This window comes from Crotalus tigris, unplaced genomic scaffold (assembly GCF_016545835.1).
Source record: "Crotalus tigris isolate CLP2741 ecotype Arizona unplaced genomic scaffold, ASM1654583v1 scf7180000017865.1625608, whole genome shotgun sequence".
NCBI lineage: Eukaryota > Metazoa > Chordata > Lepidosauria > Squamata > Viperidae > Crotalus > Crotalus tigris.
This window is the reverse complement of record NW_024096686.1, coordinates 692,948-719,334: the sequence shown is the minus strand read 5'-3', so window position 1 is coordinate 719,334 and position 26,387 is coordinate 692,948. Positions and strand designations below refer to the sequence as shown.

Genomic DNA, 26,387 nt, shown 5'->3' with positions numbered 1-26,387 from the left:
GCATTTGAGGGCCGTGTGTTGGGCAAAGCTGTTCTAAATTATCTGTATCTTTGCCTCTGTGCTTTACAGGGAGGGTGGTCAAAACTAAATAGCCAAATGCAATTGACTGCACAAGTGTTGGATCATCTTTATCAATGGATGTTCCCTAAAAAAGAAGATTGGGACTAACTCAGGAAGCACAGATTTCATACTCACTGATTTTGGCTATGTCAACATACAATTTAATGGTATATACCAGGGGTGTTAAACTGGCGGCCTGCGTGCCGGATGCGTCATGTGCAGGCCATGCCCACCCCAGTTGTGCAAAAGCAAAAAAATCACAATACGTCACGATACATCACATGACACGATCGAGTTTGACACCCGTGGTATACACTAATAGCATTACATTTTCCTGTTATAGGTAGTCCTCAGTTACTACTGCCCTGTTTAGTGACCATTTGAATTTATGATGGCACTGAAAAAGTAACTTTACAACCGGTCCTTGTCCTTATGACTGTTGCAGCATTCCCATAGTCACACAATTTGCAACTATCACAGCTGGCTTCTGACAAGCAAAGCCAATGGGGAAACTGGCAGAAAATTGCAAGTTGCAGGCCTATGATGTTGTGTTTAACAACTATGGGTGATTCACTTCACAACCTCAGTGGAACTGACATTGTAAGTCTGGTGCAACCATATGATATATCATTTAATAACTGTGTTGTTTAGCGATGGAATTGCCAGTTCTAATTGCGGTGATTAAGTGAGGACTTCTTCTATATAATTTTATTGCAGGTTCTGCAGGTTATAAAAATTATCAACTTCCTTCTTCCAACTAGCAAGATGATTATTACATCAGGACTACAATTAGTCCTTAAGTTATAACCATTCATTTAGCAGCCATTGAAAGTTACAATGGTGCTGAAAAAAGTGACTTATGACCAGTCCTCAGATTTACAATTGTCACAGCATGATTGAGATTCAGAGGCTTGGCAACTGGCATGTATTTATGACAGCTGCAGCCTTCTGGGGTCACATGATCACCATTTGCAACCTTCCCCACCATCTTCCAGCTTGCAAAGTCAGTGGGGGGAAGCTGGATTCATTTAACAACTGCATGATTTGTTTATTAAAAGATAATAAAATCAGCGATCCCGCACTGACTCATTTAATGACATTGTTTAGCAGTTCCAAATTTGATTGTAATTCGAAGACTATCTGGATTCCAATCACTGAGTGTCTTTGAAGGGAAAAAAACTGCCAGTTCTGCAGGTTATAAAAATTACTGTCCTATTGGTCTCCTAAAACTGAAATTGTAAACGGCAAAGATGAGAATTAGCAGAGAAGATCCTGATATTTGGAAAAGAATCAAAGACAATGAAAAAAAAAATCCAGCAGTAGACGAAGGGACTAAATATTACTAGTTTCCAAAGAAGTAGTTATTGAGAGACAAACCTGGCTCAACAACCTCTAGAACTATCTAAATTCAGTGAAATCAAATCTAGTTGAAAGCACAGCAATAATTTTGTGCTGCTGTCCCTTTGGAACAATAGCACAACGGTAATTCCAACATTCGGTGCTTTCAATACATGAGACAGCCAAAAAGTCAAGATGGCAGCCACCCCAAAACAATGGATGTTCCATCTGGTTTTCTTGTGGACTGCACACATTATATACATAGAAAAACAAGTGGACTTTCAATCACATGGTCATGGCCCTTCACAATTTTTTTTTATCATATCCATAGTGATCCCTTCAAGGGGGGTAACTTTGCTTTGACCTTGAAGATCCAGATCCTTACAACAGATCTTCTGGCTATGCCATTCACTGCTGAACACCTTGCTCCAGCATGAAGGACCAAGTGGTTAAGCATCAGAACCATGTGGCTTTCCAGATTAACCATTTGACTCAGCAGAGAGCCAAATGACAGAACAATGGGCTAATTCACTATGTATCAGCTGCAGCATTAGGCCACTCTGCTTCCAGATTCTTGTTGGGATAAATATGATAGAGTTCCAGAGATATATAAAGTCACCTAATTCTATTTTGCAACCTGAAAATTTGGGCTCAGTTGTAGTCAAGGACCACCTGTTGAAGAACAATTTTTAAGAGCTCTGATGGTTCAAGATGAGAACCCATCCAGTCCAGAGTTCTGCATCATACAGTAGACCATGATATGGTATCCAAGACAGATTGCCTATGATTCAGGGAGAACAGAGACCCACTGATGGGCTAATCCTCCATGAATTGATTAAATCTTTTTAAAGTCTCCTATACCAGTACTTATGACATATGATGATACTGAAGTTTTACTTGAAGCTGCTGTAGAGATGCTCCCATTCCTCTAGTCACGTGTCTATGTGTGGGTGCACTCATGCATGTGTGTGTTCATTCCTCGGTTGCCTCCTCAGTATCTGAGGGCAAAATGACCCTCTAATATTTTAGTGATCCACCATAAGGCAAAATTTAAAACACAAAAGAGGGAGAGGTTCCTACAGCTGCATATTGCTGTGCCCATTCCCTTTCATCCTGTACCCCTTTTCTAAACTATTTATTTTTTTGACATGGCTAAAAGCATATTAAGAAACAGCCGAAATGACAAGCCATCAGTACAGAGTTGACTATGATTTCAACCTGTCATTTGGGCAGCTTAAAATTTGGCTAAACAAAATTTAGCACATTTGCCCATCCCTGACCCATGTTAAGGAGGGTAATTGATGATTCTTTCCCCCAGAAACAGATGATCTAGAGCAGGGGTGTCAAACTTGCAACGTCACATGACATGTTGTGGCGTATCGCAACTTTTCCCCCCATTGCCGGCAATGGGGTGGGTGCGGTTTCACCATGATGCATCCAGCCTGTAGGCTGGCAGTTTGACACCCCTGACCTAGATGGATGGGAAACAAAACCCAGGAAATCATCTGAATTAAGCCTGTAAGGACAACTCCCACCCACCAGCACTGTCTGGACAGACTTGAACACTGGGCACTATCTAACAAAATGAAATTCAATGGTGAAAAAAAGTAAGGTTCTACATTTACGCAAGAAAAACCAAATGTACAGGTATAGTATAGGGGGTACCTTGCTCAATAGTAGTAATTGTGAGAGGGATCTCGGAGTCCTAGTGGACAATCATTTAAATATGAGCCAGCAGTGTGCTGCAGCTGCCAAAAAAGCCAACACAGTGCTAGGCTGCATTAACAGAGGGATAGAATCAAGATCACGCAAAGTATTAATACCACTTTACAATGCCTTGGTAAGGCCAGACTTGGAATACTGCATCCAGTTTTGGTCATCATGATGTAAAAAAGATGTTGAGACTCTGGAAAGAGTACAGAGAAGAGCAACAAAGATGATTAGGGGACTGGAGACTGAAGCATATAAGGAACGGCTGCTGGAATTGGGTATGTCTAGTTTAATGAAAAGAAGGACGAGGGGGGACATGATAGCAGTGTTCCAATATCTCAGGAAAGAAGAGGGAGTCAAGCTATTTTCCAAAGTGCCTGAGGGCAGGACAAGAAGCAACAGATGGAAACTAATCAAGGAGAGAAGCAACCTAGAACTAAGGAGAAACTTCCTGACAGTTAGAACAATTAACCAGTGGAACAACCTGCCTCCAGAAGCGGTGAATGCTCCAACACCGGAAGTTTTTAAGAAGAGACTGGATGACCATTTGTCTGAAATGGTATAGGGTTTCCTGCCTGAGCAGGGGGTTGGACCAGATGACCTCCAAGGTCCCTTCCAACAACTTCTTCTTCTTCTTCTTCTTCTTCTTCTTCTTCTTCTTCTTCTTCTTCTTCTTCTTCTTCTTCTTCTTCTTCTTCTTCTTCTTCTTCCTTCTTCTTCTTCTTCTTCTTCTTCTTCTTCTTCTTCTTCTTCTTCTTCTTCTTCTTCTTCTCCTTCTCCTTCTCCTTCTCCTTCTCCTTCTCCTTCTTCTACGTATTGTTATTATTATTATTATTATTATCTGGGGTTGTCATCTCTTTTGGAGGGGAATCCAGTAGCGGTGAATGCTCCAACACTGGAAGTTTTTAAGAAGAGACTGGACAGCCATTTGTCTGAAATGGTATAGAGTTTCCTCCCTGAGCAGGGGGTTGGGCTAGATGACTTCCGTTGTTGTTGTTGTTATTATTATTATTATAGCAGAAAAAAATCTCAGCTACCTGGGCAACGCAATTTTTTTGCCAGTAAACTTTTCTGGCAAAAAAATTGTGTTGCCCAGGTAGCTGAGATTTTCTTTCTGCTATAATAATAATAAACTTTTCTGGTAACTCTAGGACTGAAGAATGCCTGAGTTGCCCAAACCACAAGATGGGTAGCAAATAAATTTGATAAATAAATAAATAAATAAAAATAATATAAATAAATGCATGATAATGAGACTATGAGGAAGAATCCTTGTACATTTTACTTGACACTGTTATCAATTTTTCTACAAAAAAAAAAAAAAAGACTTAAGGCAAATGACCAGCTCACGACCAGCTTCTAATTCTACCACCAGTATACATGGGAGTTATTTTCAAGAGCTTCCTGTATCATCTGGTATTCAAAGGGGAAGCATTTTTCTGACATAGTTTTCCTTGTTCTGTGCAGAACTTCTGCAGCCCCATTAAACGAAGGTCAAATCATTTGTATCAGATTTTAATTTTTAATTGAAATTTCACACTGTTATCTCAGCAACTGTCGACAGGGTCACTTGAGTCCCCTAACAATTGCTCTCTTGCAATTGCTTTCAAAAACAATTTTCTCCTACTAGATTTTCATTATGCCGTCAGTCACCTCAGCCCATCAGTGTAGTGAAATTGCAAAAACTCTCCCCATTCAGTTTAGATGGAGTGTCCAGGAGAGCAGAAATTGTTTTGGAGTGCACAAAACAGCGTAGCCCTTTCTCTTTCAAATGTTGACAGTGGAGAGACCTGTTTTCATCTAACTTTTCTGACTCTTATGAACTGGGGAGGGGATAGATATGACCAATAATTTATTTGTTTCAGACTTGAGTCCAAATATACCAATCTATAACATCAGGTTTTAATTATATAATAGCGTTTTCCTATGTGTGCTTTCCTCGTGTTTGAGTCTCAATGGGTTCAAGAAGATTTTTTTCCCTAGTTATGTGTGGATAGAATTGTAACTTGTGCAGCAGACTGAGTTTGTATCTATCCTCTGAGTAAAAGATTCTGTCTATGAACTTACTGCTAGGGTTTCTGGAGGTGATGTCTGCTAATTCCACTTACTCCTTTCACCAGCTCTTTGGCTGCGCTGAAAAATAATAATAATAATAATAATCCCCCAGTGAGACACTACCTTGACGTGGTTGTGGGGCTTGTGTATTCTGAGGAAGATGAGAGCTATGCCAGAGGTTCAACCATACTGGACAGGTCTCATCAGAGGAGTCAGACAAAGAGTGTCTCTCCCATAAAAAATATGGTGAGACGTAAATTTCAGAATGCCATACCGGCTCGGACGTCGCCCGGGTTAACAAGGTCCGCACTAGATATTGGAGTTCCTGGATATCTGGTGAAAAATGGGTTACAGGACTCAGGACTGTTGGCTGAGCAACCAGGGCCAGCAGCTGCAGAACTACTGGAAGAAAAGGTGTTTACCCGTCGCAGATACACAGTGATGGAAAACAAAGAAATAATGATCTGTTACTACAGATCAAGTCCAACAAGACAAGGATATCTAAAACAAATGCACCAATTCTGGAAAGAAAAACATCCAGAATCAGAAATAACAGAACAGAGACTAGCAGATCAACGCCGATTTATAACACGAAATAAAGTATTTACAGAAACAGAATTGGACGAACTGCAAAGGTTTACCCAGGGCAAAGAAATCAAAGCCTTACAAGAAGTAATTCAGAATGTAGAGGCAAACCAGGGGGACTTGGCAGTGAAAGAATCCAGTAGAGATATACAACTGTTCTCATTTGGAAACCAGGCACCTCTTCCTCAGGAAGAACAAAACCCTCTAACTAAAGAAATAAAAGAATTGAAACAAAGAATAATTGAGCATCTAGAACAGCACAAAAACAACAGAATAAGGCTGCCTGCATTGAAGCTTGTTCCAAAGAAACAGCTAGCACAAGCATTAAAAGATGCAAATACTGCAATATCAAGTATAAGCACCAATTCACTGCAAGAAACAAACCAACTAATGTACAGCACAGCTGCAGTTATAACAGAATACCTGGGATGTAAAATCAACAAAAAGAAAAACAAACAAACAGTGCACCACAAAAATGGAAGGTTAGACTAGAAAATAAGATCAGCAAGTTAAGATCACATGCAAGCAAGCTAGAACAGATGAAAGAAAAGAAGCTGAAGAACAAGAAGACCAAAGAATACCTAATCAAGAAATACCACTTAGAAACAAGGAAGATCAAGGAAGCACTGGAAATAATAAAGCAACAAATAACAGCTATAGCCAGGAAAATCAGTAGATATGAAGCTCGAATTGCAAACTATAGGCAGAACCTCCAATTTCAATCCAATCAGAAACGTTTCTACCAATCCATCAATGGAGAAACTGCAAGGAATCAGTCAGTACCTGACAAGGAAGAAACAGTGCAGTTCTGGAAGCAGATATGGGATAACCCAAAGAAATACAACAAGGATGCGGCTTGGTTAAAAGAGGTGGATGCAAATAAAACAGAAGTTGAAATGAAAGAACTAGTAATAACAACAAAAATGGTAGAAAAAAGAGCAAAGAAAATCAAAAATTGGTCAGCACCAGGTGAAGATGAACTGCATGGGTTTTGGTTGAAACATCTAACTGTTATACACCCACTCATTGCCAAGCAGTTCAACAATATACTACAAGGAGGAGAAATTGAAAAGTGGCTAACAACTGGGAAAACCTACCTAATAATGAAAAATCCAGCAAAAGGGGCAACACCAGGTAACTACAGGCCAATTACCTGCTTACCAACAACTTTCAAATTACTAACTGGTGTGGTAGCTGATGCAGTACAACAGCATCTAGTTGAAAATAATCTCTTTCCACCTGAGCAGAAAGGAAACCGCCCCAATAGCAGAGGAACAAAAGATCAACTCCTAATAGACAAAATGATCTTGGAAAACTGCAAGAGAAGGAAGACCAACCTGAATGTGGCATGGATTGACTACAAAAAGGCATTTGACTCTCTGCCACATGATTGGATAATCAAGTGCCTAGAAATAACAGGAGTAAGTAGAAACATCAGAAAATTTGTGCAAAAATCGATGGCACAATGGAAGACACTGTTGCAGATCAATGGTGAAAAGCTGGGAGAGGTTAATATCAAGAGAGGAATATTTCAAGGAGATTCATTATCACCATTACTATTTGTTATTGCACTGTTTCCTCTGTCAACAATACTGAATAACTCAGGACATGGTTATCAAACATCAAAAACATCTGCTAGACTATCCCACCTCCTTTACATGGATGATCTGAAGCTGTATGGAAAAACATCATCTGAAATAGAATCGCTGCTCAACACTGTCCGTATATATAGCCAAGATATTGTAATGGAGTTTGGCTTGGACAAATGTGCCACACTTACTATCAAACAAGGAAAAATAGTGAAAACTGAAGGAATCAAGATGCCCCACGAAAATAACATTAAGAGTCTGGATGAGGAAGAGTACTACAAATACTTGAGTGAATAGAGATTAGAGTGAATACATCAAGAGAGTGAAGAAGATCTTAAAGTCCAAACTCAATGGAGGAAATACCATAAAGGCAATCAACACCTGGGCAATCCCAGTCATTAGGTACACAGCTGGAATAGTGGACTGGACTCAAGCAGAACTAAAAGCAATGGATAGGCAGACCAGAAAAATAATGACAATGAATCACACCCTTCATCCACGCAGTGACATTGACAGACTTTATCTACCAAGGCAAATAGGTGGGCGTGGAATGCTACAAGTACATCAGATGGTTGAAGAAGAAAAAATGGCTTTGGAAGAATATCTGAAGAACAATGATGAAGATGCACTGAAATTAGTATATCAGGAAGGCTTACTAACTACTGGAGAGACCAAACTGGCCTACAAGAAAGACCAAATGAAGAACAGAATAGAGGCATGGGAAGACAAAGCACTACATGGCCAATACATGAAAAAAATAGCTGGGAAAGCAGATAATAATAAAACCTGGCAATGGCTAAGAGCAGGAAAATTGAAGAAAGAGACCGAGGGACTAATTCTGGCTGCACAAGACCAAGCCTTAAGGACAAATGCATACAAAGTCAAAATTGAGAAGACAGCAACAGACAGTAAGTGCCGCCTATGCAAAGAAGCTGAAGAAACAGTGGACCACTTGGTAAGCTGTTGCAAGAAGATTGCACAGACTGATTACAAGCAGCGGCATGACAAAGTAGCAACAATGGTGCATTGGAAGATCTGCAAAAAATATCATTTGCCTGTAAGCAAAAACTGGTGGGATCATAAAATAGAGAAAGTCATAGAAAATGATAAAATTAAACTGCTCTGGGACTTCAGAATTCAAACAGACAAGCACCTGCAACATAACACCCCAGACTTAACAATTGTCGATAAGAAAGACAAAAAAGTCTGGATAGTGGACGTGGCAGTGCCTGGAGATAGCAGAATAGAAGAGAAAGAACTGGAGAAGATAACAAAATACAAAGACCTACAAATAGAAATAGAAAGACTGTGGCAAAAGCAAGCAAGGGTAGTACCAATAGTAATAGGCTCCTTGGGTGCAATCCCAAAACAACTGGAGCACCACTTGAACACCATTGGCATTGACAAATTTGCTATTAGTCAATTGCAAAAGGCGGCCTTATTAGGAACTGCTTCCATCCTGCGACGATACCTGTAATACCATCAAACATCCACATCTGCCTATCCCAGGTCCTGGGTAAGGACTCGATAGGTAGACAAAATGCCAAATCCAGTCTGAACATCTGGCTGACTGTGCGATGATCCATAATAATAATAATAATAATAATAATAATAATAATAATAATAATAATTGGAAGGGACCTTGGAGGTCATCAAGTCCAACCCCCTGCTCAGGCAGGAACCCTACACCATTTCAGACAAATGGCTGTCCAGTCTCTTCTTAAAAACTTCCAGTGTTGGAGCATTCACCGCTTCTGGAGGCAGGTTGTTCCACTGTTTAATTGTTCTAACTGTCAGGAAGTTTCTCTTTAGTTCTAGGTTGCTTCTCTCATTGATTAGTTTCCATCCATTGCTTCTTGTCCTGCCTTCAGGTGCTTTGGAGAATAGCTTAATTCCCTTTTCTTTGTGGCAGCCCCTGAGATATTGGAACACTGCTATCATGTCCCATGCCTGGGATATAACATTCAAGAAATTCAGACATTTCTTCCTTTCTCTCTTTCTCCAGCATGAATAGAACTCCCAAGGTTTTCTCCCTTATAAAGTGCTTAGCCTGGAGTTAGCACGAAGTTGCCAGCATAGCCAATCCTTTTCTTCCCTTGTGTAAATCTATTCCATCTTCCCCATTAATCTTGCAGTGGCCTGATTGGTGGATGGTTTACCTGTCAGCTGGGAAAGTGTTCTCCTTGAACACAGGAGCCACCAAGTGGTTCATAAAAGATGCAGTCGCTTTGTTACCATTAAAATGTTAATGTTATTATTCTGCATAACTAGAAGTTTTTAAATATTTTCTAGAGCAGATCCAAGTGACTAATAGCCAAATCTGAAAAACTAGACAGTCCTTCAAAATGTCTTTTAAACGGAGAGCGAAAAAGAGAGATTAATATAGACATATTGCTGACACTGTTGTCATCAGCATCTTTATCATCATCATCATCATCAGAAATTGTGGGTGCTCCATCACTGGAGATTTTAAAGAAGAGACTAGACCAGTGTTTCTCAATTGACAATTTTAAGGCTGGCTGTGGAATTCTGGGAGTTGAAGTCCACATGCCTTAAAATTGTCAAGGTTGAGAAACACTGGACTAGACAATCACCTGTCTGAGATGGTATAGGTTCTCCTGCTTGAGCAGGGGGCTAAAGACCTGCAAGGTCACTTCCAGATCTACTCTACTCTACTCTACTCTACTCTACTCTACTCTATTCTACTCTACTCTACTCTACTCTACTCTACTCTACTCTACTCCACTCCACTCCACTCCACTCCACTCCACTCCATTCCATTCCATTCTATTCTATTCTATTCTATTCTATTCTATTCTATTCTATTCTATTCTATTCTATTCTATTCTCATCATTGTCATCATCTCCTTCAGGAACTGGAAACCTGAATTTTGAATTTTGGAATAAGTGGGTCAAACCTCCTGAAGACTCATGCCTGTGAAACTTCCTTGTGTATGAGTAGAAAAAAAATGGCAGGAGAGGGAAAACACAGTTATTTGGATCTATCTAATTACCCACTCGGAGGGACAAAGAAATCTGTGTAACTGATGCTATTGGTGCAAGAAAAGCCAAGAGATACAGCTCTCCCCAACCTGTTCTTCTGTAAACACTGGACTTGGTTCCTAATACCTAGCTAGCACAGCTTTTGACTTTTACAGAATGCGGTTGTATCTATTTCCCACAGGTTTTCTCCTAGACTATGATTACTTGGTACTTTTATTTTGAAAAATGAACTCTAAAATACACATCTGTCTTTCTTGCCAAATATTGAATACTCCATCTTCAATCATAGAAAACAGATGACTGTACTTACAAAAATATGTAACGAATGGGTTCACATTTTGGGTTAAGCCATGATTTTTGTAACCATGGTTTACTTAATGAACCATAAATGGCAGGGTCACACAATACACTAAGCCATAAACCCTGGTTTACAAACAACTCCTGTCTGGGTTCACACAATATATTATTTTAAATGAATCATATAATGACTGGCAATAATATACAAAGATCTACAGCTTGCAGGATCACTCAGGGTTCCATCCTAGTTCCACTGAAAGACCTAATTCGTGGTTTTTTTCTTCAACACAAAAAGAATTTGCAGGTAATTGTTTGGATGTCTGCCTTTGTCTGGCCATGCGAATGAAAATTATTCCTGTATTTAAAGCTTGAGCAGGATGATTATGCTTATCCAAACATGTTATATACTAGCAAGGGGGAGGCATTACCTCTTAGCATGTGGCTGTTCAAATTCAGCATATAATTCAGCTGACTGTCAGGCGAACACGGGCAATTTCCATTTAAATTAGTCCCATCCAGGTGGCACATTACTCTTTTGCCATGCAGGGTAATTGTCCACTGGAGGTTTCTTGGAAATCCTAACTAAGATACTTTCAAGTTGCCGGAATTCACATTTCGGGGTGGGAAGATGGCAGAGATGACTTGCGGACAGATTAGAGTCAGAACAGGAAATAAGTGGCCAATCTATTGACAGGGAGATCTGACCTCATTTTTAAATTGGCCCTGCAAACGTAAACAGCGGGCAGTGTTTCCACTGTAATGGAAATGACTCCGATGACCACTTCTGAGGGGAAATCCAGGGCTATCCTGATCCGAGGTCATAGGAGATAAAATAACACATATTTTGGCATTCCTGGAAAGACACAGCCACAATTAGAGCTGCTCTTTAAGGGTGCCAAACGAAGATGGTTTCCGACTTAGCCAAATGTAGTGCCACCGAAACCTAACGGCTTAATAACCAAACATGTCTTGTATTCATTACATCAAGTGGAAAAAATGCTGGAAAGGCCAAATACTACTCAATCATCCCTGTATTTTTTTTTTTTAATTCACTGGAGGTAGCTGGGAGCAAGGAATGACTACATGCTCATAATGTGAACAGTTGCTGAGGGTATACATGATGAAGATCAAAGTGCACAGGAATGATTTTTTTAAAAACATCAAAAAGCAATTACCACAGGGCAAATATACATATTTTAAAAGGGGAGAAAACAGGATCCTGAGAACTACAGTCAGAGCTTATCCACACTTCAGCAAAAAGGCTTTAAAAAAAAAAAAACCTCAAACCCTCCCTCAGAAAATGGCAGGAAAATATCAGGGTTAAGGCTTGGGTAGATAAGTTACTTTTACTGAAGATACAAGAAACCTTAACAATGAAGATTTACTACGTTACAATTAAGTATTTCCACCCCTCTGTTCAACACAGCACTAAGCTTGTGTCTTTTTTTCTACCTTTTATGTGGCAATGAGCTTCTTGCTATTTGTTTTTAGGTTTTTTTTAGCTTTGACACAGAAAGCACCTGCAACTACATCTGGATAATGGCTGTGCTCAGGAACTTTGATTCCAACCTTCTCACCTCACAACTAGAGACCTGTCAGTTTTGTAGGGAGGCTGAGAAAGGAATGGAAAGAAGACCAGATATTAAAAAAAAATCTAGGCAAGGTTGACAGGGAGCAAGTCAACCCACGGTTTATTTTATCAATAGCGACGTAGACCACTGTCAAGAACCAAGGAAGAAGCATGTAAAAATCACTGTAAGAAATATCACCTTAATTCATGCATTATAAAGAAGGATGAGAAATTCCTCTTACAGGTTCCAAAATTCTGTATTTACTACAGAGTATTATTAACTATACCTTACTGAAGTCTGTGCAGTTCTGGATTCCTTTATTTCTTTGACGGTCTTACTATCAATATAGGAAAAGATTCCAGAGCACATAATAAAGTGATCCATCTAGAAACATCCTGACATAGTATAATAATTACTAGATATCTGCATGGATTCATAAAAATAACCTTATTCCATTGAGACTCTAGAAAGAGTACAGAGAAGAGCAACAAAGATGATTAGGGGACTGGAGATTAAAACATATAAGGAAAGGTTGATGGAATTGGGTATGTCTGGAAGTTTTTAAGAAGAGACTGGACAGCCGTTTGTCTGAAATGGTATAGGGTGTCCTGCCTGAGCAGGGGGTTGGACTAGATGACCTCCAAGGTCCCTTCCAACTTTATTACTATTATTATTATTATTATTATTATTATTATTATTATTATTAACTTATTTTACTTTTTAATAGGGTAAGGTCTTTAATAGAATATGGGAATGGCTTGAACCTAATATATATTAAATGACCTGCACGCCTATTAGGTCAATCCAGAGCTGACTTGAAAACCATATTCAGGGTGCTTATCAATGCCTCTCATCAGACAAATGAAATATAGACTGGAATGCCATTGGGCTCAGACTCTTCAATGTTTTTATTAAAGATTTAGATAAAGGGGTGGAAAAATTATTATCCACTTTAAGGATAACACAGAACTGGATGGGATTGCAGAAAATGAAATTAAAAAGGGAAATGATCTTCATAGGCTAGCAATTTAATAAAGACAAATGCAAAATTCTTCGCTTAGGAAAAAGTAATAAGACTCTATGTACAGGCATTGGGGCAAAGGAGATGCCTGGTTTGGTAATAGTACGGTAAATAAGGAACTTTGAACTGTGAGTAATAACAAACGAAAATGAAACAGAAGTGTGATGTGGTTTCTAAAGGGATTGGAAATTAAATCATACAAGGAGAGATTTAGGAATCAGAAAAGGTGAATACACGATAGTGCACTTCAAATATTGAAAATGTATTACGCAGAAGATGAAAGATATGGAATAATGTGTATTTAAGGTACAGGGATTAAGATTCCAGTTGAGCATTAAGAAAAGCTTAAGAAAAATGGAAAAAAGCTGTTACCGAGGGAAGAGTTATTCTCTACTGGTTGTGTTCAAGCAGATACAGCAAACAAAATGGACAGCATGTTAACACAGATGCTTCCAATGAGATTCCTGCATTGAGCAGGAATCAAGACTCAGGCACTTTTATCCAAGAGGCAACTGGATTTTCTTGGTTCTTTGATTCTTCTTTGAAAGCATTTTGCTTCTCATTCAAGGTGCTTCTTCAGTTCAGTTCAGCGCCAGAACTGAAGAAGTTTCTTGGATGAGAAGCAAAACATTTTCAAAGAAAAAAAATCAAGAAAGTCCAATTGTCTTTAGAAAAAAGCACTCCCAGGCATGATGATTACTTTAAACATAATCTCCATGAATGGGGGCTATCGTTTCTTCATATCAATTTGAGACACACAAACTAAAACATGCTTTTATACTAGGATCTGATGTGGTTTTTCCAAAGATGAACATATAAGAAATTGTAAAAAGCCTGAGCAAGCAATAGCAGCAGATAGTATAGTTCAGGGGTAGGCAACTTTGGCTCTTTTATGATTCGTGGACTTCAACTCCCAGAATTCCTGAGCCAGCCATGCTGAGGGGAAAGGGAGGTTTCCAAGCTGAGCCATGCTGGCTCAGGAATTCTGGGAGTTGAAGTCCACGAGTCATAAAAAAGCCAAGGTTGCCTACCCCTGGTATAGTTTAACCTCCTGTATCATTTAGTTACATTAGGCAGAAGGAACAACAGCTGGAGATGTTGTAGAGCGGCACAAAACCTTTGCTAAAGTGTGGACCTTGGTGAAACAGATATTGAATAATGGACCATACAGTGTGACTCCCTTGTTTAGATGATGGATACTATATTTGATAAGGCTTGTAATCAGGAATATCCAACCTACAGCTGCAGGGCCATATGCAGAGGCTGCTTAGAACAGTGGTTCTCAACCTGTGGGTCGGGACCCCATTTGGGGTCGAACGACCATTTCACGGGGGTTGCCAAACAACGCTGTCCGCCATTTTCCCCCCCTTTTCCTTAGCTGTGCTACTCCCTTTTATTCTATTGGCTTTTGAAAGCCAATAGAATAGACTCTCTTGAATAGAGTCTAATTCTATTGGCTTTCAAAAGCCAATAGGAATTGTCCAGGCTGTCTCTGCCCTGCTGAGCCCGCCAAAAGTCCCATTCTGCAAACGGTGCTGCACCAGTTGAGTAGTCCTCGACTTACGACCGGTTGAATAGTCCTCGACTTACGACCGGTTGGGGGTCGCGGCATTAAAAAGGTTGAGAATCACTGGCTTAGAAGAACTGAGTTGAAGAATGCTATGTCCAAGACTATCAGGTCTCCACTCAATCTTCATTTGACAAAATCTAACATATGCAAAAACAAAAGTAAGTGTGATGGAGTGGTTAAGGTGTTGGATGAAAAGTGGGAAGATTCAAGTTCAAGCTAAATCTGGGTGACTGTTGGCCAGTCCACAGCTGAGTTTGGGAGATGCAGGGGCAAATTATGACACATGTGTGAAACATCTTCCTGTAAATGTTATGATTGACATCCTTGAAGCAGACATTGTGGCTCAGGTATATAGGGACAACATTTGCATGGTAACATTGCTACACCTGTCAGCATTTTGTTGTCCTTGTGGTTTGCATAGATGCCACTGGACTACTCATTCTCTCTCAGCCCTAGCTACTTCACACATTTCTTAATAGGGGGATAAAATGAAAGGACCTTCCTCAGTGGTGGGATTCAAATATGTGAACAACCAGTCCTCTGTGTGGATGCCGCTTCTGGAAGTCCATTCTGGGCTTGGGCAACAAAAAATTAGCTACCAGTTCTGCCAAAGTGGTGCGAACTGGCTGAATCCCACCACTGACCTTCCCATGGAAACTGCCTTGAATCTGAAGACAATATGGGATATAAATCAAAGTCTAATATGACATCGGAAGGGATGCACTGTTGAGTCCAAACTCAGCAGGAATTCTTGACCTATTCTTGGTTTCTGTTTTAATTTTAAACTTCTGCAGTGGGATAGGACATTGACTTCCAATTATTGCCTTGCTGAATTTCTCAGGTTTAGGATTAGTAATGCTGGCCAGTAGGACATAAAAGCAAACATCCTCGTTCCTCGTGATTAGAAGCATATGCCGAGCCATTTCTTCTCATGATGCACTGCAGGAATAGGAAGGAAGTAGGGAATTTTGACTTCAGATGCAAGATATAAATGCCACACATCTGGAAATACATGCACTTACTGTTTCTGTCTATGTAGCCACAACAAAGTCCTCAGGCCATTTGTTTTTATTTTGACAAAAGCCCTGCAAATTTAATAGACAATTTCTCCAGCATTCCTGACATCTGAGGGTTTTGCTAATGTAGACTCTGTCGCATACTGAGTGCTATGTCCTGCCCTCCTTTGATTTATCTTTTCACAGATGAGAAATGCATAAAATGTAGGGGGGAGGATTTTTTTTTCTTTAAAGCAATGCTGAGAAGTTTTCTCTTTCGCACCACTTTAAAACTGGGGTATTCGGAAGAATGTTCTGTTTAAAAATGACAATTTTTATTGAAAGATTTCATTGGAACATCATGGAGCATGCAAAAGAGAGGTCAGGCTGCCATTGTGGTTTATTGTTTTATTTTTTATTAAATAAATATTTATAACTTTCTACATCAAGGATCCTTTTTTAAACTGATAATAAATAGTTCCCAGAAAACAAAATCTACTGTTGATAGGGAATCTTTCCTCAGAAACTTTAAATGTTGCTCACAACTTTTTATCCCTTCTAAAATAATAATAATAACAACAACAACATAATGCTGTTTCCCATCTCCATCTGCAATAAGGCAGAGATTTCATAGGATAACATACACTCATTTCTAGTTAAAATAAAAGGCTTCACTTATCACGATAAATCAAAAACAACCAAACCACATTATGGTTTAGAATAATGTATATGTGTGTGATTTGTGAATCATCCCTCACAGTGTAGACCAGGAGTAGGCAACCTTGGCTCTTTTATGACTTGTGGATTTCAACTCCCAGAATTCCTGAGTCAACATGGCTGGTTCAGGAATTCTGGGTGTTGAAGTACACAAGTCATAAAAGAGCCAAGGTTGCCTACTCCTGGTGTAGACTATGTTTTGATTTTAACTTTTTGCTTTTATTAACTGAATACAAAAATCAAATAAAAATAAGCAATACCCAGTTATAAAAAGATGCAGAACATATGTTCATGAACACATATGCATATGTAAAAGTACTCCATAAATGTTTAGCGATATAGATGAACTCATTATGACTTTAGCCAAGGGTAAAGCAGTTAAGAAATTAATTATTAATAAATAGCAAGAGTAAAGGTTATCAGAATAACAGAGCTGGAAAATACCTTGGAGGTCTTCTAGTCCAACCCCCTGCTCAGGCAGGAAGCCCTATACCATTTCAGACAAATAATGTCCAATCTTTTCTTAAAAACCTCCAGTGTTGCAGCATTCACAATTTCTGGAGACAAGTTGTTCCACTGATTAATTGTTCTAACTGTTAGGAAATGTCTCCTTAGTCCTAGATTGCTTGTCTCCTTGATTACTTTCCATCCAGTGCCTCTTGTCCTGCCTTTAGGTGCTTTGGAGAATAAGTTGACCCCCTCTTCTTGGTGGCTGCCCCTCAGATATTAGCACGCTGCTATCATGTCACCCCTAGTTCTTCTTTTCATTAAGTTAGACATACCCAATTCCAGCAACCATTCTCTATGTTTTAGCCTCCAGTCCCCTAACTGGTTTAAAATCAAAGGCTTAACTCCTACTTATTCTATATTATAGTTACACATCATAGCCTTAGCTTAAGAGCCATGGTGACACAGTGGTTAGAATCCAGTATTACAGGATAACTCACTGCCCACAGCCCACAGTTCGATTCTGAACGGCTCAAGGTGGACTCAGCCTTCGTCCTTTTGAGGTTGGTAAAATGAGGATTGTTGAGGGTAATATGCTGACATTGTAAACTGCCCAGAGAGTGCTGTAAAGATCTATGGAGTGGTATATAAGTCTAAGTCAGTGGTTCTCAACCTGTGGGTCGGGACCCCATTTGGGGTCGAATGACCATTTCACGGGGGTCGCCAAACTATGCTGTCTGCCATTTTTTTCCCTTTTCCCTAGCTGTCCTAATCCCTCTTATTGGTGGCCACACCCACTTGGGGGTCACCACAACATGGGGAACTGTATTATGGGGTCACGGCATTAGAAAGGTTGAGAATCACTGGAAGTGCTATTGCTACTGCTACTGCTATTATATCAGCCAAGGACTGGACCTATGCTGGGTAGAGATCAGTGTGATAAATCCAGTGTGAATTAGGAGATAAAATTGAAGCTTAGAAATGTTTGTGCAAATTTTATGATTTGGCCAAATTGTTAGACAATTCATAAGTAACTAATTATTATATAATCTATAAACTTTATGCCCTATGAACATATAACTGGTTTGTGTTTTTTTCTTGTCTAGAGTGAAGAAGATATGAGCAACAGAGATATTAAGGGCTCTAGGACATAATCAAAGAATCTAAATATACACCACTGAGTTCTGCTTCTTGTCTGTGCTTTGCTTAAGAGCATTGTAAGAAGAGGTGAGGAAAAGTGCATCATGGTGATATAACTTGCATTCAGTCCATTAAATTTATTCTAGAAAACACTGGTAGTTTTTGAAGAGTGACCAATTGACACTTTTTCTCTATCTCTAAAACATAAACTTGATATCCAAATACAATTTTTATTTGGACCATGAATAAAAAAATATGAGCTCTCTTCTAAAATAAATAGAGTGAGCACTTTTATGTAATATAAAGCAATCCAAGAGAAAAGAACATATGCATCTCAGGGTTGAACTGTGGAGTCCTTGCTGTTAACTTTAGTTTTCTTGTTCCTTTCTTGCACTTTTTTGTTTTTCTTTTCTTTTATGTATTTAACAGAGTAACAGAATAGCAGAGTTGAAAGACACCTTGGAGGTCTTCTAGTTCTAGTCCAACCCCCCTTGCTCAAGCAGGAAATCCTACACTACTTCAGACAAATGGCTGTCCAATTTCTTCCTAAAAAAACTCCCCTGGTTAATTGTTCCGACTGTCAGGAAGTTTCTCCTTAGTTCTAGGTTGCTTCTCTCCTTGATTAGTTTCCATCCATTGCTTCTTGTCCTGCCTTCTGGTCCTTTGGAAAATAGCTTGACTCCCTCTTCCTTATGGTAACCCCTGAGATATTGGAACACTGCTATCATGTCACCTCTCTGTTTCTTCTTTTCATTAAACTTTTTTGGTTTGTCTTTTATTCTATGAAAATTCTTATTAAATATAAATATAAAAAAAGAATTTGAGAAGTAAAGGACATACAAAGTTGGTTTGACATGGAAGTAGAAAGGCGAATAGTTTCATCCACAATGGCTTCTTAGTAGAGTTTGATTTTCTTCATTGAACATCTTCAAGAGTTAATGCTATGGTTCTGTCTTGCTCCTTCCCAAGGGTTTCATTGCCAGTCCTTGAGAATTGTTAATGCAGAAAGCACACACTTAAATGAGGTCGACAGGCACCAAGAGGTAAAAGGGGAAAAAAAGGAGCCATGTGTATAATTAATTGGCTGCTTCTGAGACATCTGGAGCCTAAGAGGCTCTGCAGCCAAGCACTGTTCTGCAATTTCATATTAAATTAACACCAACAATATGCTAGATCACATTACAAGGTCCTCTTGATGTTGTTGAGGTAGCTCAATCCCCAAGATTGCTTAAAATAACATATTTTCTCTCTTCAGTTCTTTGGGGAAAGAAAAGATTAAAATCCCAAGATTTACCAGCAGTAGCAGCTGGCTGTTCCTTAAAGCAAATAGTGGAAGTCAGAAACAATGTTGTTTTCTTTTACCTTACACTGACACCCTGTGGCCCTTTTTTACCATCACATGTCAACACTTGCAAGATCACAGAAATTTTCAGGAGAATGATAGAGAAAGACAGACGGAGACTGTTTTTCCGATACAGGGCTGGCTGGTCTTCTGCAAGGTTCAGCTTCCAAAACGTCATTGTAAAGTTATAAAAAGTGCTATGTATCAAAAGCTAATATTAAGGTAAAAGTTTCTCCACCAGTCATGTCAGACTCTAGGGCATGGTGATCATCTCTGTTTCTTGGCTGAGGGAGCCAGCGTTGTCTGAAGACAATTTCCCTGATCATGTGGCTAGCATGACTATACGCCAAAGGAGCATAGAACGCTGTTATCTTCCCACTGTAGTGGTACCTATTTATCTACTGCATTTGCATACTTTCGAACTGCCAGGTGGGTAGGATTTCAGCATTAGTTTCTTATTTTTTTTAAGACAATTCTGCAGAAGATAGGAATATTTAATTTTCAGAAGGATTGTGAAACTATTGTCACAAAATACACATCTATAAACTCTTTCTATCTCTCTCTTTCATTGGAGGCACAAATAAGGAATTAAATTATCCTACTTTGGGCACAATATGGGAAGACTTAGCTCTTTGGAAAAGGCAAGAATCCTGGGAAAGAAAGAGAAGAAGAGGACGACCCATTGGCTATAACGACCACATAGTTTTTCTTTGTGATGATCTGTGCCTAAATTGGTCTTTCAGATCTTCTAATGGTACATGATCACCAGTTTAGGCACAGATCATCACAAAGACAAACTATGTGGTTGCTAAGATAAGTCATCAAAAGTATATACACACACATACACAAAATGTCTGCGTCGCATATCTTTCTTCCCCTGTCCTGGCCACTTTCTACAGGGGGACGATCGAGAGCATCCTGTCATATAGCATCACAGTCTTGTTTGGAAGCATCACTGCTTCAGACAGGAAGGCGGTGCAGAGAGTGGTGAAGATGGCCAAAAAGATCATTGGCAGCTCCCTCCCTCCCATCCAGGACATAGCACAGAAGCATTGCTTGACCAGGGTCTGTAAGATTATCTGGGACACTACTCATCCTCTTCACGACCTGTTTTCCTTGCTACCTTCTGGGAGGAGGCTTCGTGGTATCCGAAACAGAACATCCAGATTCAGCCATAGTTTCAGTCCATACAGCATTAACCTTGTGAACTCTCAAGCCTCCTCCTTCCATTATATATTCAAGATGGACAGTATTTAATATTTATTTGTTAAGTATATGTAGGGGTGTGGGTCTATACATATGTTGTATATAGTATGTTTTAGGTGTGTGTCATGAATGTGTTTCACTTTGAGAGCAGGCAACTAAATTTCATTTTTTATGTGTGCCGTTGTGCCCACAGTAAAAAAATGACAATAAAGGTTATCTTATCTTATCTTATCTTATCTTATCTTATCTTATCTTATCTTATGATATATTTCTAGGTTTCATAGGGCTTCTATCTTAAATACATAATTCTGGCACAACAGTCCAGAAAAAAATAAATTATAAAACCTTGAGATATAAATATAAACAAAGTAAAAAAAAAGAATAACTATAATTCAGCAGTTGAGGCACCATAACAAACTCACAACACAGCTACACCTGCAATATATCGGGGTTAACTAACATTCTGGCCCAGTCAGTACCTGAGGGAAGAGCCAGGTCTTCACAGCCTTGCAGAAGGCAAGGACGGTTATGACCCTCCAAATTTCAGAGAAAAGGTTGTTCCCCATATTCTAAAATAAACATCTATTGTTGCTAGAAAACTCCAGTTGCAAAATTGGGGGAAGGGTCTATGGAAATCAGCCCCCCCCCCCAGAGAAGGAAATATTAAAAGGGCAGAAAAATATATTTCCTCAAAAGATCCTAAAGAGGCAGTTTTCTTAATAGCCCCAAGTCTCCCTCCCCCAAGCAGAAACCAGCTCTGTACAAATGCAGATGTAAATAATCCAGGAAGGTTGAAGGCCCCCAGCTAAAAGATTAAGAAGACAAAGACACCTAAAATCTACATACCCTGCCCAAACTCTAAGACAGGACATAATAGGATTAACCCACATATGCCAAAGGGACACAGGTCAAAGTACATGACACAGGAAATACAAAGCCTCAAACAGGAACAGTAAACAACCTCAAGAGCCCCAGAGGGTATAAAAACCCACTCCCTACATGTGCTCTTCTCTCTTTTCTTCCAGAGCCATCTTTCTGTCTGGCTCTCCTCTTCAATAAACTGCAACCTTCTTTCTAAAGCAGTTGCCATGTTGTTTATTCCCGGCTTGGACTGAACTATGATGACTTTTCCTTCATCAGGTCAAACCTGAACAATAATTTCCTTACAATCTGCGTACAAGTTATGGATCTCTTCAGTGAAGCACCATATTTCTGAAAGATATTAGTCCTTAAAACATTCCAAATTGACGGTGTTATGAAAGATGAGGGTATCATTAATGAATAGTGTAAAACACATTTTTCAGTTTTACCGAATCATCATTCTTCATAATTAGTGTTTTTCTGTATTTCCTACAAGCTCTGAATAAAACATCTCAGACAGCTAAGCAATTATTTTTCTAGTATTTGATTTATTAATTACACCTAAGTGCAATGAGAAAATGAATTGAAGAAGTTAAAAATCTACAAAAAAATTTACTTATTTAAGACTTTAGCTAGGAAAAATTGAAGCTAATTGTAGTGTTCACTAGCTTTTCCTGGAATAAAAAAGAGCACCTTCTGTATATTTGGGTTACCATATCTAGCTGCAAACATTTGAACAACCACAAGATGGCAGCAAAATATTAAAACGGTTTATACCTTTTTGCTACCATCTACTGATTGTTCAGGGTTCTGCAGCCCAGCTCTGGTAATTCAAAATACTGTACTGCATACATGTAGTCCTCAACTTAGAACCATTTCTTTAGCAACTGTTTGAAGTTACAACAGCACTGAAAAAAGTCCCTGCAATTGCAGCATTCCCATGGTCATGTGACCAAAATTTGGGTACTTGGCTACCTACATGTATTTACAACAGTTGTAGCATTGCACAGTCAGGTGATCACCCCTTGTGACTTTCCCAGCTGATCTCTGACAAGCAAAATCAATAGGGGAAGCTGGATTCTCTTAATGACAATGTGAATCATTTAACAACTACAGTGATTTGCTAAGCAAGCATGGCAAAAAAGGTTGTAAAATCGGATGTGATTCACTTAACAACTGCCTTGCCTAGCAGTGGAAATTCTGATCCCAATTATGGTCATAAGGTGAGGACTATCTGTATTTGGCCAAACCAACACTTCCAATATTCTTCACATCAATTTAACTCTTCAGTTCTCTACTGGCTGGGATGTGGGAGTTAAAGTCCAATATAATTCTCAGATCCCAGCCACACGAGAATATGTCAGGGATTATGAGAGTTGAATATCCAACACATTTGGAGAACTAAGCTGGAAACAGTTAGCTTAGGAATTGACTCATATGTTCTGTAACCATTTTTAGAATATGTGGCAATAAATAACAATGGTTGCCTCCTTAATTCTGTTCCCATGGTTGTTTTCAATTTTAATGGACTGGATGCTGCATCTTTAACCATGAGCTGACTGCTAACAATGCGTGCACAAACTGAACTTTTCATCTCTGAGAAATCTAGCAATTTCTTGCATTTCTGCTCATCAGATATCAAGGCACAGGATGAATCCTGCATTCTAAAAAAAACTCCAAAAAAAACCAACCCAGCCATCCCCATTCCCTATTTAGAAACTCACAGGCAAAGGCTGGATCTAATCCCTGGGTGCGTTTTCCTCACAGTAGAGTAACTATCCCACTTTGTCATGCTCACCCAAACTTGGGAATACTATTTCATGATGTTTCCACATACAGAAATATTTTATTCAGTAACTAAGCCTGGTTTCCGCCACCAGCATCCCCTCCCAATCCACTTCTTTTCATACTTGCTTGGCTTCCAAGTGGGCCTGGGATTCTGAGAGCTTTGCACTACAAAGCGGCAACACTTGAGACTCACTAGATTTCCTGCTGATGTTTCATGGTGCGGGGCCAGAAGGAAGAGAAGGGCACAAGGTCTAAAGAAGCTTGTCACTCCAGAAGTGCCACTCCCTTACTGAAGAGAAGGGAGGAATAAAAGATGGAAAGCCGAGTCAACCTTGAGCCCCACCAGATCGAATTCCAGACTGTGAGCAGAGTTAGTCGGCAATACTGCATTCTAACTACTGCACCACTGGGGCTCCTATGGGATAGGAATCCAGATTAAAGCATCTCTGAGGCTAAAGACTGGGAAGAGAGGCCACCTCCAACTTCATCAGATTTGACTTAGAAGAGCTCCTCAAAATTGAGTTGCTACTTCACTATGGATTCAAAGAGATGAGAAGAGCTCCACAAGAATCAATGCCCTATGCAGGGCTAGGCAACCTTGGCTCTTTTATGACTCATGGACTTCAACTCCCAGAATTCCTGAGCCAGCATGGCTCAGCTTGGAAACCTCTCCCTTTCCCCTCAGTGTGGCTGGCTCAGGAATTCTGGGAGTTGAAGTCCACGAATCATAAAAGAGCCAAGGTTGCTTACCTCTGCCCTGTACTGTTGCTTTCTATGGGGGGGGGGGAGATGAGTTTTAGGAGAAGAGACCTGAGCTATGAGCATGGTTAGTTGAAGTGCATTTAATGTAACCATTTAAAACCAAATGTTTTAAACCACAGGAGTATTTTAAGATAATATATAAAGGAGACATTATTTATCGTATTTGTAAGTTAGAATTCAATTATGCAGAGATGGAAAAAAACATCACATCGCCTTTACCAACCCTCCTTATAGCCATTGCCCAGGGAAAACCCTAATAGCAAAGATTAGAAATTTATTCTTCCTTGCAAAATGTCTAATTTTCATCAAGAGGTGTAGATTATCACATCCAACGTTGGCCACACTAGCTTTTAACCTCATGATCTTTCAGTAACCAGTAACCACAATTGTATCTGAAACAAGCATGTGCTGGTCATCGCTTTTTTAGCCATATCCCCATAAATGTTCCCATCTTGCCTCAAGGTACCTATCAGTCCACCTTAAGTCATCTTCAACCCACTAGGACAGGGGTGTCAAACTGCCGCCCCGTGGGCTGGATGTGTCATAGCGAAACCGCGCCCACCCCATTGCCGGCAATGGAAAAAAAGTTGCGATACATCACAACACGTCACATGACATTGCGAATTTGACACCCTAGCACTAGGGTTACACTAAATCAGTGGTTCTCAGCCTGTGGGTCGGGACTCCATTTGGGGTCGAACAACCATTTCACGGGGGTCGCCAAACAAGGCTGTCCGCCATTTTTTCCCCTTTTCTTTGGCCACGCCCCTGACACCCAGTGATGTATAAGTGGTTGGGGGTCACCACAACATGGGGAACTGTATTATGGGGTCGCGGCATTAGAAAGGTTGAGAACCACTGCACTAAATGATCCACTTCTTTAAAGAGAAGTCAAACACTACAGGGATTTACAAAAGCGGCAGGATGGCGTTCAGCAATAGGGACAACAATTTCATTTATGTATTTAATTAATTAAAGAAAAAGTAACCATCTACTTCCAAAAGAAACCAACAATATACTAAATAATCATCAGGAACTCTGTACCCAACCTACCTCAAGACTTGGGGAAACAGTCAGATCTTTAAAGATTTTGGGAATGTCATCTGGATAGGAACCACATGAATCTCTTAGGGTGGTTGTTTCAAAGGGCAGGTGCTGTGACAGAGGAGGTGGGTTTCCTATATCCAGGCAGGAGATACTATTTAGTCAAAGGGACCTGGAGCATACCCACTCTTCCCAATTTTCCTTGGATGCACAGAGGCTATTGGAGAGAGGTGATTCTACAAATGCCATATTATGATTGGAACATAATGATATAATTATAGGATTTCTCAAGGGTGAGGGGAATAGCACTTGAGCTCAGCAGTGGGGAAAGGCAATGGGCATAGTACTGTTGTTTCGACAGGGAACACCTTAGTTTTCAATTCTGGAGCCAATTAACAAGCCAATATCCTAGTCCAGGGGTGTCAAACTCGCAATGTCATGTGACATGTCGCAACATATTGAGACTTTTTGCAATTGCTGGCAATGGGATGGGCACGGTTTTGCTATGATGCATCCGGCAGGCGGGCTGGCAGTTTGACACCCCTGTCTTAGTCAATGGAATTTACTGTGTAACATACCACTAGCACACAAGATTCTCCAATAGCAGCATGAGATACGTGAGTCACAGTTTCACTGAAGATAAAATGCAAGATAATCTAAAAAAATAGGCTCCTGGCAAAAACAATGTTCCCTGGAAATTCTTCATTGTCTATGTGCATGTATGAAAGGACAAAATTATTTAATTAAGCTCTTTTTCAACACCCCAAGGGAAAAAAAGGCATGCTAGTTTAAGACCACGTAACAGCAATAAAAAAAGTTGGCTCTATGAATCTCTAGTTGTCCAAAAAAAAGCACATTCAGCTTTGCTCTAATTTTTAAAAGGCAAACTTTCAAATATGTTTTCCATATCAATCATTTGTGTTGCAGCCAAAAGAACAAAAGCATTTCTTTCGAACCTAACAAATCTCTCAATCAGTACATTCATTAGAATTTCTAAAAGGACTACCCAACACCAAAGAATGTTCAGCTCTGTAAATTCAGTTGCTCAAGATGTTTCCTCAGTCATGTCTTGGTCTGTGCCTTCATATTTCTGGTATGTGGGATGAGCTGCAAAAACTGGAAATTGCAAATAATCATGGCCTTTGAAATGCTGCCCAAGTTTCAAGCAATTCAGTCTTGCAGTGACTTTGTTTTCATGCTGTGAATTCCATGTTTAGCAAATTGCAATTTGATAATGTGAATAAAAGTGGGGAAAGTGTAGGACAGGGGTAGGCAACCTTGGCTCT

General features: G+C 39.7%; 1 protein-coding gene across 1 annotated transcript in view; it reads right to left on the bottom strand.

The window, feature by feature from the left end:
• RAB11FIP4 (RAB11 family interacting protein 4) overlaps positions 1–26,387 on the bottom strand; it is a 219,212-nt gene that overhangs the window by 101,527 nt on the left and 91,298 nt on the right. The gene's annotated exons all lie outside the window — the stretch shown is intronic.